This window comes from Typopeltis vanoorti, chromosome 19, assembly GCF_054136105.1.
Source record: "Typopeltis vanoorti isolate ZY-2024b chromosome 19, IOZ_Tvanoo_1.0, whole genome shotgun sequence".
Classification (NCBI taxonomy): Eukaryota; Metazoa; Arthropoda; class Arachnida; order Uropygi; family Thelyphonidae; genus Typopeltis; species Typopeltis vanoorti.
In genome coordinates, this window is record NC_143567.1 from 41,552,726 (window position 1) to 41,572,774 (window position 20,049).

At 34.5% G+C, this 20,049-nt stretch overlaps 1 protein-coding gene across 1 annotated transcript in view; it reads left to right on the forward strand.

Annotated features, from left to right (window-relative positions):
• LOC150096036 (splicing factor, proline- and glutamine-rich-like) overlaps positions 1–20,049 on the forward strand; it is a 285,745-nt gene that overhangs the window by 261,553 nt on the left and 4,143 nt on the right. The window contains exon 10 of the transcript XR_016549982.1: positions 1,343–1,426. The gene's annotated coding sequence lies outside the window, so the exon portion shown is untranslated. The remainder of the gene's footprint in view (positions 1–1,342; positions 1,427–20,049) is intronic.

Consider the following 20,049-nt stretch of genomic DNA (forward strand, 5'->3'; position numbering starts at 1 on the left):
CTAGGAGGTCAGTTTTTGCTTTGGGTGCTGTAATAGTGGTGCCATCTGGATGGGAGAGAAAGAGAGAGAGGTGGGAGCACAGGTGAGTAGAAGTGCTCACATGCAGCTGATGGCTTTTGCAAGGGACCAGAAGGTATGGCTACCATTTGGTCAAGAGATGAGTTTTTCTGCTAGTGGCTTTTTACAAAGTTAGATTTGGATTTGCTGATAATTGATTTGGATTTACTATATGCTTCTGCATACTTTGAATATGATGCCTGGGTTCTTGATGCAAGTCATCTGTGGTAATTGGTTTGAAACAAGCAGTGACAGAGCAGTGGTAGAAAACGTTCGAGAGGAATGCAATTAAGATTTACATATCAGTGTATAAGGTAGAAAAAGCATCAAACACAAATATTAAAAAGCAGCTGGAGTACTGACATTACACCAGAAATGCTCAATTCTGGAGATATAAAAGTTTAAGGTGCTAAATTTCATAATTCAGAAGACCTGGTCAGAGGGCCGAATTTCAGATGATATAGTAGAGCAGTACTTATCTATAAAATGGAAATAAAACTGAATGCGAGAATTAGAGGAATTTTGCTCCTGAGTGACTGGTAAGATTTATGTAAGTGCACTTGAGAAAACTAAAAAAAACTGTGGAAGGGAAGCTTTTATTAAATGATGTCTTTTCTATAGTTTCAGTGGACTGTCATAGTAGCTTAGGTTCGATAAAGAGTTTTTTTGCTGTACATTTCACTCAAGAAAATTTACTTTCCTTGTATGACATCTCTGTAACATAGAAGTCAGAAATTCTGCAGAAAAGTTTTTTGTAAACAGTTGAATCTTGTAAATTTTGTTTAAGAGGAAACTTAGAACTTTTGCTAGAAATAATTAATAGCATCCCTACTTTCTACAATATCAGAGTGAATTCTTCAGGTATTTCTAAATTATATGTAGTGTAGTGGAAAGTTGGTAAGTGGAGCAATAAATGTTTAAAGTTGAACACTGCTTTTATTATCATCATAATTTTTGGTATATCTCCTGCCAGATATAATGAATCTACTTGTATCATTAATATTTCATGACTGGTTTCCCAGTCAATAACTTTTTTCCAAGTTGACCGATTTTGTCAGATCTCTGATTTATGAAATAAACTGATATATTTACACCAACTGGTTTCACAAGCTTTATTGTCTACTTCATCAGAATTAGAAATCATATAAAATGCATTTAAAAAATGTTTAATAAATGATGAGCATAAATTATACCCATTCAGAATTTTTTTTAAAAAAAGTTAAATGATACCTTCAGATAAAACAATGATTATGATTTTTTTTTCTCCCCTTCTTCCCTGTTAAAGGCATCACCTACTTGCCCTTTGAAAGACAAGAATAAAATTTCAGTTGGAGCTTGCATTTAAAAAATACCTTTAGAACTGTATTTGGTAAGTTTGATATATTTTGAGAATAAATTCAGTAGAATTGCCTTTAAAAAAAAAATACTGCCTTATAATTTATAAAATTTGCAAATTCTTAGTTTTTCATGTCTGAAAGATAGTCTTTCAAATAAGTGATTGATTGTTTATTAAACAGTTATACTTAATACCAAAGATAGATACACAAACATAAAACCTATGCTAAGGAGATATATATAGGATGTGGTTTCAGTAACCAATTATTGTGAATGAGAACCTTTCCGTTTACTTGGCAAGACCTGGGTTTCAATCTCATTTAGGAAGTGAAGAATTTTTATAGGCCACTTTTCATTTGATGGTATGCTGGGTGATCTCATGGAAGTGACAAGGCTTTTATTTTTGACAGACATGTTTAGCCAGTCCTATGCAGATAGAATTAGCCATTTTCATCTTAGCATTAATGAGATTTGTGTGGCTAAATAACATGCTTCACATTAACCTCATTAAAACTTGGATGAGAATAGGATGTTAATACAGGCTAAGTTTTGTATTCATTCCTAATATAACACAACTTTAAAAAATTGAATGATATCAAATTTCATTTTCTAGCATAACCTGAAGGAGTGTACAGAATATCATGAATGTTAAAGCCATTTATGATTTCAGCTAGTTTCTTATTAATCATTTTCTGTTATTTTTTTTTATCTCTTTGCTTTACTAATCACTTTCTTAGTGCTTGCATTCCCCCTTATAAAATCCTTAATGAACTAACTGATAAATTATATCTTGGTGTTCCTATTTTATTTCCCATGCCACCTTGGATTATTATAGAATCACACATGTACTACAGTAAAAAAAAGTATTTATTATACAGATATTTTGTCTTATGTATCATAAGACATAGAACAAGAATAAGGAATTTAAATAAAAGAAACAATAGTGTTCATTGGTTACAAACTATTAGCTGAAAATAAAATAAAATTGAATAATTTTGAGTTGGAAAAAAAAACCCTCTGATTAGAGAATACAGTTAAGGAAGTCAATTTCCCACACTTTAAAAGGTGAGGCAGTTGTTATTACGATTCAGGTCAAGTTAACGAAATAGGGCTTCAGCATTCACTTTGTATAAATGTTCATGTTTGTGTAATAACAGTTTTGACCTTTTCCCTTTGGATCCTGTAGCTGTTGTTTTCAATCCTATGTTGTGCTAGGTTAGATTTGTGAGGTTTGATGAGCTGAATGTGGTCTTGATGTTCAGAGATACGTTTGTTGACAAATCTTCCTGTTTGCCCATAGCAAGACAAGTTGCATGAACATGGTACTTTCTATATCAAGTAGCATCAACAGTGAGAGTTTGTCTTATGGAGAATGCAACAGTTATGAAGTTGGTTGATGAGTTTGTATTTTCTCATTATTTTTGCCACTCATTCACATTCCTAAAGTGTGGGAAATCGTTATCTTTAATTGTATTAAATAATTGTCTTCTGCAGGTTTTTTTTTTTTTTTAATGAACACATGAATAACATAATAGCATTTATTTTAATTGACAATATGACATTTCATCCTATTTGCATAGGATTTCTTCAGGTGTAAACATGCAAACTAATAGACAAAAAGATTATGCAGTTATAGAAGAGACTGATGTTATTTTAACATATTTCTAATTGTTCAGAATATTGTGCATGTTTACACATTCACTTGAATGTGTTTGGCTAATGAAGGCTAGGATGTGTTCAGACAAGTTGATACTTGGGTTGATATTCAGATGTTTAGGATCTAATGCCATTTCAAAGACCCAGATTTTTCTCTCCATTGTATCACAGTAACAGTGTAATAGTTCTGATTTATCCCATAAAACGTGAAGTCTCATTTGCGAAGCATCTCATGGATCAGCTGAAGAGAGCACATATGATGATAAAGCTGAGGTTTCACTCTTATGGTATTCAATATCTCAAACATGTTCTTCACCGTGTCAGGACAAAATTACATGGGATAAGATTGCACTGCAAAAATTACACATAGATAAAAATACACTAAGAAAAAAATTAAAAGGAAAAATAGGAAAATATTTACACAAGTAATTTCAAAATTACACAGGGAAGAAAAAACAAAGAAAAAATGACACTAAGAAAAAAATACACATAAAATAAAATTTACCAAAAATTGTACAAAATTTATAACCAGCAAGGGGTAAATCACTAGTGCAGATTTGGGCAAGGGGATTAGGGAGGTGGTTGAGTTGGAAACTCAAAATGATGTAGTGATTAGCTACCCTAATTAGTACTTACCTCAGATTTACAAGGAATAATTTCCTAAGGTAAAACCAATCAACAATTGTTAATCACCATGAACTGCTCAAGAATTTCTAAGAATAGTTTGGGTGAAGTAAATTTTTGTCTTACATTCTTCAGTTCTAGTTTAGTGACTCGTAATACAACTAGTGTATAACGTGTGAGTTAATCAATTTCGTGATTAATTTTTTTAAATTAATTTTTAATTTACCCATGGCTGATTTTGAGTACGGCGTTAGTAATAAAGGTGGTCAAATTATAATTTACAAAGGATTCGAGTTTGTTCGTCACCGTGAAACTGCTATTGGAACTATTCATTGGCATTGTGCAAAGTTTAGAACTTTACATTGTCAATCACTACTCCATACCAGAGACAACAAGATTATCCGTGAGTCTTCAGAACACTGTCATGTTAATAGGACTTTTGAATCTGAAGCTCATCAACTTGCAAATCAAATGAAAAGAAAAATGTCGAATCAGGCACAATGGCTCGTGCAATTATAGCTAACAGTTTAGTGACTGTATCAGACGGATTAAAAATGTGCCTACCAAAGAAGAGCTCCATGACGAGACGATTAAATAGATCCAAAGCTAAAACAGTCGGAAACGTTCTGTCAAATCCAGATAACAAAAACTTTGAAATACCAGAGAAATACTCAATGGATTATTCATGATTCTGGGGCAGAAGATCCAGAACATATAATACTAATTGGTCACAAGACTCTTCTAGATCAACTTGTAGTTAACGAATTTTGGCTAGCAGATGGTACATTTAAAGTGGTTCCAGAAATATATTATCAGTTATACAGGATCCATGTCCAATATGATTCAGGCATCACTTTTCCTTGTCTACTGGCTCTTCTACCAGGGAAAAAGGACGAAATATACGTGAGTATGCTGAACAAGTTACTGGAGAAACTTCCTCAAGCTCAACCACGAAAAATTTTGACCGATTTTGAAACATTAGCAATGAATGCTTTCCGTGCCGTGTTTGAAAACATCGAAATTGGTGGCTGCTTTTTCCACTTATCACAATTTATTATACGCAAAGTAAATGAATGTGGACTAAAATCTCTATATGAATCCAATCAGTCATTTGCAGTGCACATTAAAATGTTACAATCACTTGCACGTTTGCCAGAAGAAGAAGTGTTAGAAACATTTTTAGAAGTTGCTGATCTGTTCTCTAATTTAGACGAATATAATGAACAAACTGAGCAAGTTCTCCTTTACTTCGAACGTACATATATTCGATGTCGACAGCTCAGGAACGGCACTTATAGACAACCTCTATTCAATATTTCTACTTGGAACTATAGACGCTCTGCAGCCAACTGTATAGCTAGAACTACAAATTGTATCGAAGGATGGCACTATTGACTTCAGTCTCTCTTTCAGTGTTCCCATCCAACTGTTTGGAAATTTTTGGATAACATTGTTAAAGAATTATCTTTACAACATACAAACTATTTGCAGCATTTAACTGGTCAATGAAACTCAGGACGTTGTAGGTACATTTCGTTAAAACAACGTATTTCAAATATTGTACAAAATTACGACTCTAATAGACGATTCGATTTTTTACGTAGTATGGCTTATATGACTTAGTGTTTGTTTTTTATAATTTTTTAAAATAAAAGTAATTTTTGCAATATTAAGAAAGTTTGTGTTTAATTTGACAACAAAATACCAATAATATTTTAATCGAATTAAAGTCAACAGGTAGGTCTTATAAAGTATAACAAAATTATCGGAACTCTTATCTGAAAATAAATATAAAATTCATCATAAAAATTAAAAAACTCCAAAGTAAAAAACTTCGGTGTGAATATTCAAATTTCTGTAATTTTTTCTTAGTGTATTTTTATCTATATGTAATTTCATCCTTGTGTAATTTTAACTTGTAACCGTTCTTCACGACATTGTTCAACTGATTTTTCTGCCTGTCCAATAGTAAAATGATGGCAATATCACCATAGCCAATAAACACGTGGATATTGAAGTGGGTTATGTCAAGGTTTTGTGGATCAGAGTAGACAAAAAATTTATGGTTATTTTACTGAACACTTAGAAACATTTTAAAATAACATCAGTCTCTTCTGTAACTGCATAACAGTTGTCACCTTTGTTAGTCCTCACTGTTTTGTCTACTAGTTTATATGTTAACACCTGAAGAAATCCTGTGGAATTAGGATGAAATGTCACGTTGTTAATTAAAATTATTGTTATCATCTTATGTCTAAGTTCTACCTTATAAACTCTTAGTCGCATATCATGAACTGGGCAGTCTATAATATACACACACACACACACACACTGGTGTCCAAAACCTAAGGACAAACACTACTTATGAAGATTACAACTTTAGACAAATCAGCTTGTATAACTCATGATTGAATAGAAAGTGGGTACACATTCAAAATTTCAAATCTTGTACAAAGGTGTCAATTGGTACACTCAACAGGATAAAAAGCAAAAGGCTGTGCTAAGCAAAATTGTGTTCGGAAGCTCTTTTCATGAAGGAATAAAGTTGCAATCTTGGATGTTTTGTAAATGTCTCAAAGACATCATCTAGATCAGTGCTTCCCAAATGGGCCGTAGGTTTTGTTGAGGGGGGCTGTGAAATAATGAAAACAAATTTAAAATCTTTTAAGAATAACTGGATTTTTTTTATCTTAAAAGAAATGTATTTAATTTTTATTATGTCTTTTTTGTTATTTTTTATATTTTAATGAAAAAAAAAAATCACACATCGGTGCGGGTTCACAAATTTTGCTTCTTGCGTATTTCGGCGCTTAATGAATATTAGTAAATACAGTATGTTTATTCATATAAGTTTTATTCCTAAGCAGATATCTAAGAATTGCAGTTTCAAATATTTCATCTGATATTGGTGTAGCAGTATTGAAACACATCCATCATATTAAATTGTTATTAAACTTCTTTTATGTTTTTAATTCTTACTTTGTTTATTACTACTCGTTTTACGTTTCATGTGCTTGTACTGCAAATGTACAACAACAATATATCTATCTATATAAAAATATGAGATAATGTGCCATGTCAAATGTGTACGTAAGATGCTAAGAATATAATATTTGCATTTGATTTTTGCAATATTCGCAGTGTATGTTTTGTATTGAATATAAGTACAATAAATATTATAATAATATATGTCTATATTACGATTTTTTTCGAGGGGGGCCGTGAAATATTTTAATTTTTCCAAAGGGGCCCTGACATCCAGAAGTTTGGGAAGCACTGATCTAGATGATTTCATGCAGGTGAGAATTATTGGAAAGCTTGAAGAAGGCCAGAGAATTACTAATATTGCCAGAGAGTGTGGAATCTCACATAGCATTATATCCAGACAATGGGCAGCGTTTCAAACCAATGGAATGTGTTCCAGACATTGGCTAAGAGGTACCATCACTCTACCACAGAGCACAAAGACAAAATTTTTGGTTATAAGCAAACCATGGCAGGTCAGCTTGCAATTCAAGCAGAGTATGTGGATATCTCGAAAAATTGTAGCAAGATGTCTACAACAAGTAGGCTCAAAAGCCTGTAATTTGTGTCCCTTTATCCACAGCTCATCGTAGAGCACGTTTTCAGTAGTGTTGTATCCATAAAAATTGGACAAGACACCAATTTACAGATGCTGGTTGTTTTAGTCTTTCCTTTAATACTTGATCTGGCATGAAAGTGGTACTTCTTACTATCACGAGAATATTCTTGAAAAGCATAGATATGGCAGTGCTGGGGATCATGATGAAGGGGAGGCATTATTCTTAATGGACACACTGAGCTATAAGTACTGGAAAAAGGGACTATTACTGGTGAACGATATTGCAATGAAGTTCTTCAATGTCATGTTCAATTGTTTAGTGGTGCTGTAGGCAAAAAAACAATGTGGTGTTGCATTGATGACAATGCAACACCACATTGTACACAAGCAGTGGAGATACTTCTGGAGACCGAAGAATGCTCCCCAGATCTCAACCTCATAGAACATGTTTGGAACGCAATAGGGAGCTGCATTGCTGCTCAAAATTCCCGTCTGGAGACAAACAAGGCCTAATCCTTGCTCTAAAGGAGGAGTGGCCATTATGCCTCAAGAACTCCTGAATCACTTGCTGCTGATAAGCATGATACGATGTTGTGAGAGCTGCATTGCGGTTTAGGGTGGACATATTCCATACTGAAATGTCTCTCTGCATAGTTTTCTATAAGCAATGTACATTAATTCCTTAACTATGTCCTTAGGAAATTTGTAACTTTTGCTAAAAACATATTGCAATTTAGTTTGTATGAAATTTATAACACATTTTTTGTGCAATATGATTTATTAGTATGCTGGGAATAAATTTGTCTACATTTGGCTGTAGTCATGAAAAGTTTTTCATATACAGGTAAAAATGTAGTTTGTTCTTGCTTTTGGACACCTGTGTATATACAGATATGTATGTAATACATGTGCTCTACTGTTTCATTTATTTAAATTCCTCACTGTTGTGGTTTCTGTCCACTCTGATGTCTTATGATATATAAGATGAAATATCTGTATAATAAATCAATGTATAAATAATAAATGTTTTATTGCATACATATTTAACTCTATAATACTAATGGGTGCTTAAGGGTCAAAGCTGTATAACTGAGAGGAGACCTCTACATGGCCTTTAAAGGAATGCGGAGAACCGACCAGGGCTTCTGACCTAATGTCCAATCCTCACCTTCTCGTGGTGCACCCTGTTGGGTATTTACTTGGATACTGAACGGACGAGGATGGGCTGGCAATTTGGGATTTAGCTGACCAAATTGTATTCTTATTGGTTAAATCAAAATATAGAATGATGGTACAACATGACAAAATTTCATGCCAGCCGGGGCGTCGCCCGGTTAAACAAGGCCCCCGTTGTTTTCGCCAGGGAACCAGGGTGAACAGCGAAAAGTCAGCTACTGGAACAAATCTGAAAATAAACCCCAACTCAACATCACCAGAGTTAAAGATCGGTACTATCAACGTAAGAAGCCTGAATGGCAAAGAAATGGAGCTAGCTGAGGAATTAGATAAGTACCAGATCGACATAATAGGGGTGACTGAAACAAAAAAGACCAAAACTGGTGAGATCGTTCTGAGCAATAAATACAAAATGTTATATTCAGGCAATGACAATCAAGGAAAAGAAGGAGTAGCCATAGTATTCAACACAAAATACAAGGCTAATCTTCTTGAATGGTAGGCAGTCTCAAGTAGAGTGATGTGGGCAAATATCAGAATGGGGAATTGGACAATGAGACTTATTTGTGCCTATGGTCCCACAGAAGGTTCTATTAAGGTAGAAGTGGAGGAATTTTTTGATGCTTTAGAAAAAGCAACTGACACAATGAAAAAGGAAAAGTTAGTCCTTGTTGGGGATCTAAATAGCAGAGTAGGAAATGATTGATATCTGTTGGATTTCTGCTTAGGACATGGACTGGTTATTACTAACACCATGTTCCAACATAAAAATGTGCACAAATTCACATGGAGAGAAGAGGCTAAGAATAAGAAAAGTATCATTGACTATGTTATTGTTGATAGCGATGTTTTCTCCCTGGTGCAGGACACCAGAGTGTATAGAGGATTTGAAATTGGAAGTGATCACTATTTAGTTTTGAGCAGGATAAAATTGAATTTCACATTGAAAAGAATAACATGTAAGAAAGTTTTAAAGCGAATGAAAGTTGAGCAGCTCTCAAATGTGAACTGTAGACTAAAATACACAAAGATTATTGAAGAAAAAATGAAAGAGTTTGAGAACAGGAATCAAACCTTGGAGATTCAGTGGCAAACTTTGAAGAAAACATTGATTGATTTTGCTAGAGAGGCATGTGGTGAGGTTGTCTGTAAGGATAAAAAAAATCAGAACTCCCTGGTGGACACAGGAAGTTAAAGAGGCAGTGAAGGAAAAGAAGAAAGCATACCAAAAGTTCCTGTCAAATAAGTCAGCTTGTGCTCTTAGAGAATATAGAGACAAATGCAAGAATGCTAAACACTGTGTAAAACTAGCTAAACAAAAGTCATGGGAAAACTTTGGCAAGAATATAGAAAATAAATATCAAGAAGGTGGCAAAATATTCTGGAGGTTGTTGAAGAAGCTTAAGAATGGAGGAAAGAGTGCTGTAAAAGGAGTTAGAGATGATAAAGGTGACATGAAAACAGAAGAAAAAGATATCCTTGAAGTATGGAGTAATTACTTTGAAAAACTGCTAAATGAAACAAGCAGTGATGATAGCACAGTGGTAAAAAACACTGACCAGGCATGCAGTCAGGAATACACATCCATAGTTGAAGTAGAAAAAGCCATCAAAGGCTTGAAATGTGGAAAGGCAGCAGGAGTAGATGATATTCGACCAGAAATGCTGAAGTATGGTGGTATAAGAGTCTTACAGTGGCTGCACTGCATAGTTCAGAAAGCCTGGACAGAGGGACGAATTCCCGATGATTGGAGTAGAGCTCTCATAGTACCCATATATAAAAAGGGAAATAAAACTGCATGTGAGAATTACAGAGGTATTTCCCTACTGAGTGTTCCTGGCAAGATCTATGCAAGTATACTTGAGAAACGATTGAGAAGAATTGTGGAAGAAAAGCTTGGTGAAAAACAAGCTGGATTCAGGCCAAATAGAGGCTGTCAGGATCAGATCTCCACTTTACGACAAATAGTCGAGAAAGCATGGGAATATAACAAAGATCTGTATTTAAGTTTTGTCGATCTGGAAAAGGCATATGACAAGGTGCCAAGAGAGAATCTATTCAATACGCTGCAGTTATATGGTGTCAATGGGGCATTATATCAAGCAATACTTAGTCTTTATTTGAGTTGTAAGTCAGCAGTTAGAATTGAAGGAATTACAGGAAGATGGTTTAATGTTAAATCTGGTGTGAGACAAGGATGTACATTATCCCCTCTGTTATTCATTATCTATATGGATACTTTATGAAGGAAAGTGGTATTAAACATGATATCAAAATTGGAGATGTTAATGTCAGCTCTTTGCTTTATGCAGATGATATTATACTTCTAAATAAATCTGCTACAAGTCTGCAAGATTCTCTGACTAAATTGAATAGCTGTTGTAATAGATATGGTATGAAGGTCAGCAATAAAAAGACAAAGACAATGAAAATAGGCAGAATCATTGAAAATGTCTACTGTGTTGTGAATGGAGAACCTGTGGAACAAGTAAAACATTTCAGCTATTTATTTAGGCACGATTTTTACTGAAGATGGTAAATTAAATAAAGAAATAGTCAACAGAATCAGCAAAGCTGGTATGGTGGGAAGTCAATTGAATAAATTCATATGGAATAAGAGAGAAATTAGTCAAAACACTAAATTAGCTGTATACAAGACAGTGTTCAAACCAGTTTTAACTTATGGATCTGAGAGCTGGGTCAGAAGTAAAACACTTGATCAAAGACTAGAGACCACAGATATGAGAGTCCTGAGAAAGATTATAGGCATGAACAGATGGCATCAATGGCAATATCATATTAAAAACGAGGATATTAGGAAAGAACTTGACATTGTCAGCATCCAGGAATGCGTTAGCAGAGCTAATCTCAGGTGGTAAGGTCACTTAAACAGAATGGGCGAGGAAAGATTAGCAAAACAAGTGTTCTCTGCCAGGTTGGCAGCAAAACGACCCAGAGGAAGACCAAGATATAGGTGGATTGATACGGTACAAAGTGCTTTAGACGACAGAAATATAAGATCTGATAATGTTGGAGTCTTGACAAGTAACAGACTGATTTGGAGGAAAATTGTAGATAGGAAATTAATAATGATGTAATTTTTTTTCATGTAGTACTATCATATCCTGTACACCCCTTGAGGGTACATGGCAGGAATTTGATGATGATGATGATGATAATACTAATGGATATCCCACAGGTTACATCATTAAATTCCTTGACGTGTACAGGATACGATAGTACTAATTAAAAAATTACATTGCCACTTATTTCCTATCTACAATTTTCCTCCAAATCAGTCTGTTACATGTCAAGACTCACATTATCAGATCTTATATTTCTGTCTTCTAAGGCACTTTTTACTGTATCAATCCACCTATAATCTTGGTCTTCCTCTGGGTCGTTTTTCTGCCAACTTGGCAGAGAACACTTGTTTTGCTAATCTTTCCTCTCCCATTCTGTTTAAGTGACCATACCACCTGAGATTAGCTTTGCTAACAATGTCAAGTTCTTTTCTAATATCCTAATTTTTAATATTATATTGCTATTGATGCCATTTGTTGATGCCCCTAATCTTGCTCAGGACTCTCACATCTGCAGTCTAGTCTTTGGTCAAGTGTTTTACTTCTGACCCGGCTCTCAAATCCATAAGTTAAAATTGGTTTGAACACTGTCTTGTATAGAGCTAATTTAGTGTTTCGACTAATTTCTCTCTTATTCCATATAAGTTTATTCAGTTGACTTCCAACCAAACCAACTTTGTTGATTCTGTTGTCTATTTCCATATTTAATTTACCATCTTCACTAAAAATTGTGCCTAAATAGCTGAAATGTTTTACTTGTTCTATAGGTTCACCATTCAGGATACAGTTGATGTTTAAATGTTTCTGTCTGTTTTCATTGTCTTTTTATTGCTGATCTTCATACGAACAGTTATTCAGTTTAGTCAGGGAGTCTTGCAGACTTGTGCTGGATTTATTTAGAAGTATAACATCATCTGCATAAAGTAAAGAGCTGAGATTAACATATCCAATTTTGATATCAGGTTTCCACATTTCAGGCTTTTTCTACTTCAAGTATGGATATGTATTCCTGATTGCATGCCTTGAGTGTTTTTTTTACCACTGTGCTGTCAATGATTGTTTCATTTAGCAATTTAAAATAATTACTCCATACATCAAGGATATCTTTTTCCTCTAGTTTTTATGTCACCTTTATCATCTCTAGTTCCTTTTACAGTACTCTTTACTCCATTTCTGAGCTTTCAACAACCCTCCAGAATATCTTGCCAGTTCTTGATATTTATTTTCTATGTTCTTCCCATGACTTTTCTCTCTTATTTATATAAATATCTTTATAAATTTATTCAGTTGACTTCCAACCATACCAGCTTTGTTCATTCTGTTGTCTATTTTAGCTAGTTTTAGTGTTTAGCTTTCTTACATTTGTTTCTCTCTGTATTCTCTATGGGACAAGCTAACTTATTTGCCAGGAACTTTTGATATGCTTTTTTATTTTCCTTCATTGCCTCTTTAACTTCCTGTGTCCACCATGGAGTTCTGATTTTTCTATCCTTGCACGCAGCCTCACCACATGCCTCTTTAGCTGAATCACTCAATGTTTTCTTCAGGATTTTCCACTGAATCTCCAAGGTTTGGTTCCTGTTCTCAAAATCTCATTTTTCCCTTGAATAACGTTTGTGTATTTGCCAGGAAACCAGGGCGAACAGCAAAAAGTCAGCTACTGGAACAAATCTGAAAGCACACCCCAACTCAACATCACCAGAGTTCAAGATTGGTACTATCAACATAAGAAGCCTGAATGGCAAAGAAATGAAACTAGCTGAGGAATTAGATAAGTACCAGATCAACATAATAGGGGCGACTGAAACAAACTGGTGAGATCTTTCTGAACAAAAATACAAAATGTTATATTCAGGAAATGACAATCAAGGAAAAGAAGGAGTAGCCATAGTATTCAACACAAAATACAAGGCTAATCTTCTTGAATGGCAGGCAGTCTCAAGTAGAGTGATGTGGGCAGATATCAGAATGGGGAATTGGACAATGAGACTTATTTGTGCCTATGGTCGCACAGAAGGTTCTACTAAGGTAGAAGTGGAGGAATTTTTTGATGCTTTAGAAAAAGCAACTGACACAATGAAAAAGGAAAAGTTGGTCCTTGTTGGGGATCTAAATAGCAGAGTAGGAAATGATTGTCAGACATACAAAAATATTTTGGGAAAATTTGAAGAAAAGAGCAAAACTAAGAATAATGGTGAATACCTGTTAGATTTCTATTCAAATTCAATTTCAAATCCTCTGTACACCAGAGTGTACAGAGGATTTGAAATTGGAGGCGATCACTATTTATTCATGAACAGGATAAAACTGAATTTCGTATAGAAAAGAATAACATGTAAGAAAGTTTTAAAGCGAATAAAAGTTGAGCAGCTCTCAGATGTGAACTATAGACTAAAATACACAAAGATTATTGAAGGAAAAATGAAAGAGTTTGAGAACAGGAACCAAACCTTGGAGATTCAGTGGCAAGCCTTGAAGAAAACCGTGATTGATTCAGCCAGAGAGGCATGTGGCGAGGTTGTCTGCAAGGATAGAAAAATCAGAACTCCATGGTGTACACAGGAAGTTAAAGAGGCAGTGAAGGAAAAGAAAAAAGCATATCAAAAGATCCTGGCAAATAAGTCAGCTTGTGCTCTTAGAGAATACAGACAAATGTAAGATAGCTAAACACTGTGTAAAACTAGCTAAACAAAAGTCATGGGAGGACTTTGGCGAGAAAATAAATATCAAGAACATGGCAAGATATTCTGGAGGTTGTTGAAGAAGCTTAGAAATGGAATAAAGAGTGCTGTAAAAGGAGTTAGAGATGATAAAGGTTACATGCAAACAGGAGAAAAAGATATTCTTGAAGTATGGAGTAATTACTTCGAAAAATTGCTAAATGAAACAAGCAGTGATAGCACAGTGGTGAAAAACACACAACAGGCATACATCATACTTGAAGTAGAAAAAACCATCAAAGGGTTGAAATGTGGAAAGGCAGCAGGAGTAGATGATATTCAACCAGAAATGCTGAAATATGGTGGTATAAAAGTCTTACAGTGGCTGCACTGCATAGTTCAGAAAGCCTGGACAGAGGGACGAATTCCCGATGATTGGAGTAGAGCTCTAATAGTACCTATATATAAAAAGGGAAATAAAACTGCATGTGAGAATTACAGAGGTATTTCCCTACTAAGATATATATGTAAGTATACTTGAGAAATGGTTGAGAAGAATTGTGGAAGAAAAGCTGGATTCAGGCCAAATAGAGGCTGTCAGGATCAGATCTTCACTTTACGACAAATAGTTGAGAAAGCATGGGAATATAACAAAGATCTGTATTTAAGTTTTGTTGATCTGGAAAAGGCATATGACAAGGTGCCAAGAGAGAGAAGTTATTCAATACGCTACAGTTATATGGTGTCAATGGGGCATTATATCAAGCCTGTATTTGAGTTGTAAGTTGGCAGTTAGAATTGAAGGAAGTATAGGAAGATGGTTTAATGTTAAATCTGGTGTGAGACAAGGATGTACATTATTCCTTCTGTTATGTATTATGTATATGGATCACATTATGAAGGAAAGTGGTATTAAACATGATATCAGAATTGGACATGTTAATGTCAGTTCTTTGCTTTATGCGGACGATGTTATACTTCTAAATAAATCTGCTATAAGTTTGCAAGATTCCCTGACTAAATTGAATAACTGTTGTAATAGATATGGTAGGTCAGCAATAAAAAGACAAATACAATGAAAATAGGTAGAATCGTTGAAAATATCAACTGTGTTTTGAATGGGGAACCTGTGGAACAAGTAAAACATTTCAGCTACTTAGGCACGATTGTTAGTGAAGATGGTAAATTAAATATAGAAAGACAACAGAATCAGCAAAGCTGGTATGGTGGGAAGTCAATTGAATAAATTCATATGGAATAAGAGATAAATTAGTCAGAACACTAAATTAGCTGTGTACAAGACAGTGTTCAAACCAGTTTTAACTTATTGAGAGCTGGGTCAGAAGTAAAACACTTCACCAAAGACTAGAGACCGCAGATATGAAAGTCCTGAGAAAGATTAGAGGCATGAAAAGATGGCATCAATGGCAAAATCATATTAAAAACGAGGATATTAGGAAAGAAGTTGACATTGTCGGCATCCAGGAATGCATTAGCAGAGCTAATCTCAGGTGGTATGGTCACTTAAACAGAATGGGCGAGGAAAGATTAGCAAAACAAGTGTTCTCTGCTAGGTTGGCAGAAAATGACCCAGAGGAAGACCAAGATATAGGTGGATTGATACGGTACAGTGTGCCTTAGACGATAGACATATAAGATCTGATAATGATAATATTGGAGTCTTGACAAGTGACAGACTGATTTGGAGGAAAATTGTAGATAAGAAGTTAGTAGTGATGTAAATTTTTCATGTAGTACTATCATATCCTGCACACCCCTTGAAGGTACATGTCAGGAATTTGATGATGATAATGTTTGTGTATTTTAGTCTACAGCTTCACATCTGAGAGCTGCTCAACTTTTATTTGCTTTTCAATTCAATTGAAAGAAGGGTTTCATTATACAAGAAAAAACATCTCGGATTGGCACCACTTATTCTTGAATTTTGCTTTGATATCTTCATTTTAATTGGTTCTACCATTGATATTTAGTTGCTCTACTAATTTTTATAGGACTCAATATCTGTGTTCTGTAACTATTTTATTCTTGATTGCAGATCATGGAAGTTCGAAATAAAAAGTATTGGGATAAAACCATTTGGTTACAGAGATGCACTTGAATTTTTGACAGCTTGACTGAAAATTGTCTTCCTCAAATTCCTGTTGTGTATCCTTAAGGGGTTTACAGGATACTATGTGATTAAAGTTGCTGTCTTTCTCTTGGCAATTTTCTACCAGATTAATCTGCTGTCAGCTCTTATATTTTTGTTTTCTAATTTACTAGTAAAAGCATCAATCCACCAAGATCTTTTTTTTTTTTTTTTCAAACACCTGTTCTTCTAATGTTTCATCTCCCATTCTATTTCTATAACCAATATTAGTAACCTTTGGATAAACTTCACACATTTGAATGCTAACAATGGTAAGCTTGTTTCTAATTTTCTCATAACTCTCATAGACACTAGTTCTACAAATGTTTAATAAGCAGTGATTTACTTTTTTAACAAGAACTTGAGTATTAAGCAAGATTGTGAAATGTCAATAAAGTAATCCTCATTGGCATGGAAAAATTTATCCCCCCCCCCCCGGCCGTTGAATAATGTACTGATTAGACTGATTTAAAAACCTAGTACGTTTTTTTCAAGCTTCAAATAATGACACTGATAAACATTCATCCACACTGGAATTTTACAGAGCCAACTGGTTGGAAAATGAAGTGTTTATCTACTTAGGTCAGTAACATTTCAGAAAGAAATAGTTTAATGACATCTGTATGTACTACTGTGCAGTAATTAAGCATTTGAGAGATACAGATAGGTGCCACAATAGTCTTTGAAAAACTCGGGTCATTTTGCCACCAGCCCCTATTTTAGAGATGCAAGCAGCAGTGAAATGCACATCAACTGTGAACGGCAGCATTATGTTCACTTTGTGCTAAGAGGGCTTTTGCATGTGGTTATGCAGTTAAAGGTGGAGAGTGCAGTCAATAGATATGACCATAAAATGAATGAAATTGCTGACCCATACTGCATGCTCTTTCATGAATTGGATGTGTTAGTAAGGAAGACACTCATAGAATTGCCCTCTGTCCCCAAGTCAGGATGATATTACTTTTGATGTTATCTATTGAGCCTCTGTAACTTGTTCGTTAATGACATTCTCCTTTGATTGGAAAGAAACTAAATGTGAAGAATCTGTAAGAGATTTTGAACTTAGGATGAGCTAACAGTTTGAAAAACTCAGGTCATTTTGCCACCAGCCCCTATTTTTGAACTTAGGATGAGCTAACAGTTTCAAAAACTCAGGTCATTTTATTGAGCCTCTGTAACTTGTTCGTTAATGAACATTCTCCTTTGATTGGAAAGAAAAAAGATTTTGAACTTAGGATGAGCTAACAGTTTCAAATGGAGATAGTGAGTTTTCTCTCCCAGAAACTTTGATTCTTCATCTCTCAACACAGACAAACTGACTAGAGAATACATGCAACCAACAGCATTATAGTGGTGTCATCCCTGCCTGCATGGACCTTGACTGTTGTATTCTCATATGCTAAATAAATTGTATATATTGGTTGTAGTGTATGGAATAATGACTTCTAGTTATATATATTTTGTAGTTCTGGATAAATGGTGAATGTCATATTTTGGTAATATTTTAAAGTAGGTGATTTTAGCATAATTGTATGTCATGAATGGCATCAGTTTGCTTAAGAAAATATTTAGCAAAATTTAACAGCACTCTGCCACATATCAAGGAATAATGTGCATAATTTATTTGGAATGCAAGGTGGAAGATCAGGACTTTGCTTCTTAAATACACCAATGATGAAAGTTGGTGAAGCAGTAGCACTTGCTGTGCTACAGCTTTCAAGAAATATCACTTTCAGTATGTATGCAATTGGTGTTTCCCTCTGAATGTTTTTGATGCTGCTTTTATAATTATTTCTCCTGCATTTTTTTTTTTTTTTCCTGAGGAGGAGAGAAACTTGCAAATCCCTCCATGCTTTTCTTCATAAAGAATAAAAATGCTAATTTTGTGTATCTTGAAGTTGCAGTGAATGCAATAGTTGAGAACTTATATTTTGAACCTAGTAGTATAAATTCTTGTTGACTAGCAAAATTGTCTAAAATATGTACCTTCAGAGGGTGTGCAGGAATATGTATGTGATCACCTTATGTGCTCTTTAACTCCTTTCATGATATTTTTAGTTTTCTGCCTTACTAGCTACTTTTCATAAATCGTTTCTGTAATTTCCTATTTCTTTTCTCCTTGCTTTGCATAAAAACTTAACAGAGTTCACTTTAAGATATAGGAATTTGAGTTGCAAATTACTTTTTTTTTTTTTTTTATACACCTTAGACATGCAGTTTGGTTGAGTTAATGGTTTCTTCATTTTCCATACTTGTTTTCAAGTACTTTTCCTCAATAAGACTGATTCTACTTTTTACATCAGACATTTATTACTTTGGAAAACATTTTTTTTTTTTTTTTGCTTGAAATGTGGAAAGGCAGCAGGAGTAGATGATATTCGACCAGAAATGCTGAAGCATGGTGGTATAAGAGTCTTACAGTGGCTGCACTGCATAGTTCAGAAAGCCTGGACAGAGGGACGAATTCCCAGTGATTGGAGTAGAGCTCTCATAGTACCCATATATAAAAAGGGAAATAAAACTGCATGTGAGAATTACAGAGGTATTTCCCTAGTGAGTGTTCCTGGCAAGATCTATGCAAGTATACTTGAGAAACGGTTGAGAAGAATTGTGGAAGAAAAGCTTAGTGAAGAACAAGCTGGATTCAGGCCAAATAGAGGCTGTCAGGATCAGATCTTCACTTTACAACAAATAGCCGAGAAAGCATGGGAATATAACAAAGATCTATATTTAAGTTTTGTCGATTTGGAAAAGGCATATGACAAGGTGCCAAGAGAGAAGCTATTCAATATGCTGCAGTTACATGGTATCAATGGGGCATTATATCAAGCAATACTTAGTCTTTATTTGAGTTGTAAGTCAGCAATTAGAACTGAAGGAAGTACAGGAAGATGGTTTAATGTTAAATCTGGTGTGAGACAAGGATGTACATCCCTCTGTTATTCGTTATCTATATGGATCACATTATGAAGGAAAGTGGTATTAAACATGATATCAAAATTGGAGATGTTAATGTCAGCTCTTTGCTTTATGCAGATGATGCTATACTTCTAAATAAATCTGCTACAAGTTTGCAAGATTCCCTGACTAAATTGAATAACTGTTGTAATAGATATGGTATGAAGGTCAGCATTAAAAAGACAAAGACAATGAAAATAGACAGAATCATTGAAAATATCAACTGTGTTTTGAATGGAGAAAAAACTGTGGAACAAGTACAACATTTCAGCTATTTAGGCACGATTTTTACTGAAGATGGTAAATTAAATATAGAAATAGACAACAGAATCAGCAAAGCTGGAATGGTGGAAAATCAATTGAATAAATTCATATGGAATAAGAGAGAAATTAGTCGGAACACTAAATTAGCTGTATACAAGACAGTTTTCAAACCAGTTTTAACTTATGGATCTGAGAGCTGGGTCAGAAGTAAAACACTTGGCATCAATGGCAATATCATATTAAAAACGAGGATATTAGGAAAGAACTTGACATTGTCAGCATCCAGGAATGCGTTAGCAGAGCTAATCTCAGGCGGTATGGTAACTTAAACAGAATGGGCAAGGAAAGATTAGCAAAACAAGTGTTTTCTGCAAGGTTGGCAGCAAAATGACCCAGAGGAAGACCAAGATATAGGTGGATTGATACGGTACAAAGTGCTTTAGACGACAGAAATATAAGATCTGATAATGTTGGAGTCTTGACAAGTAACAGACTGATTTGGAG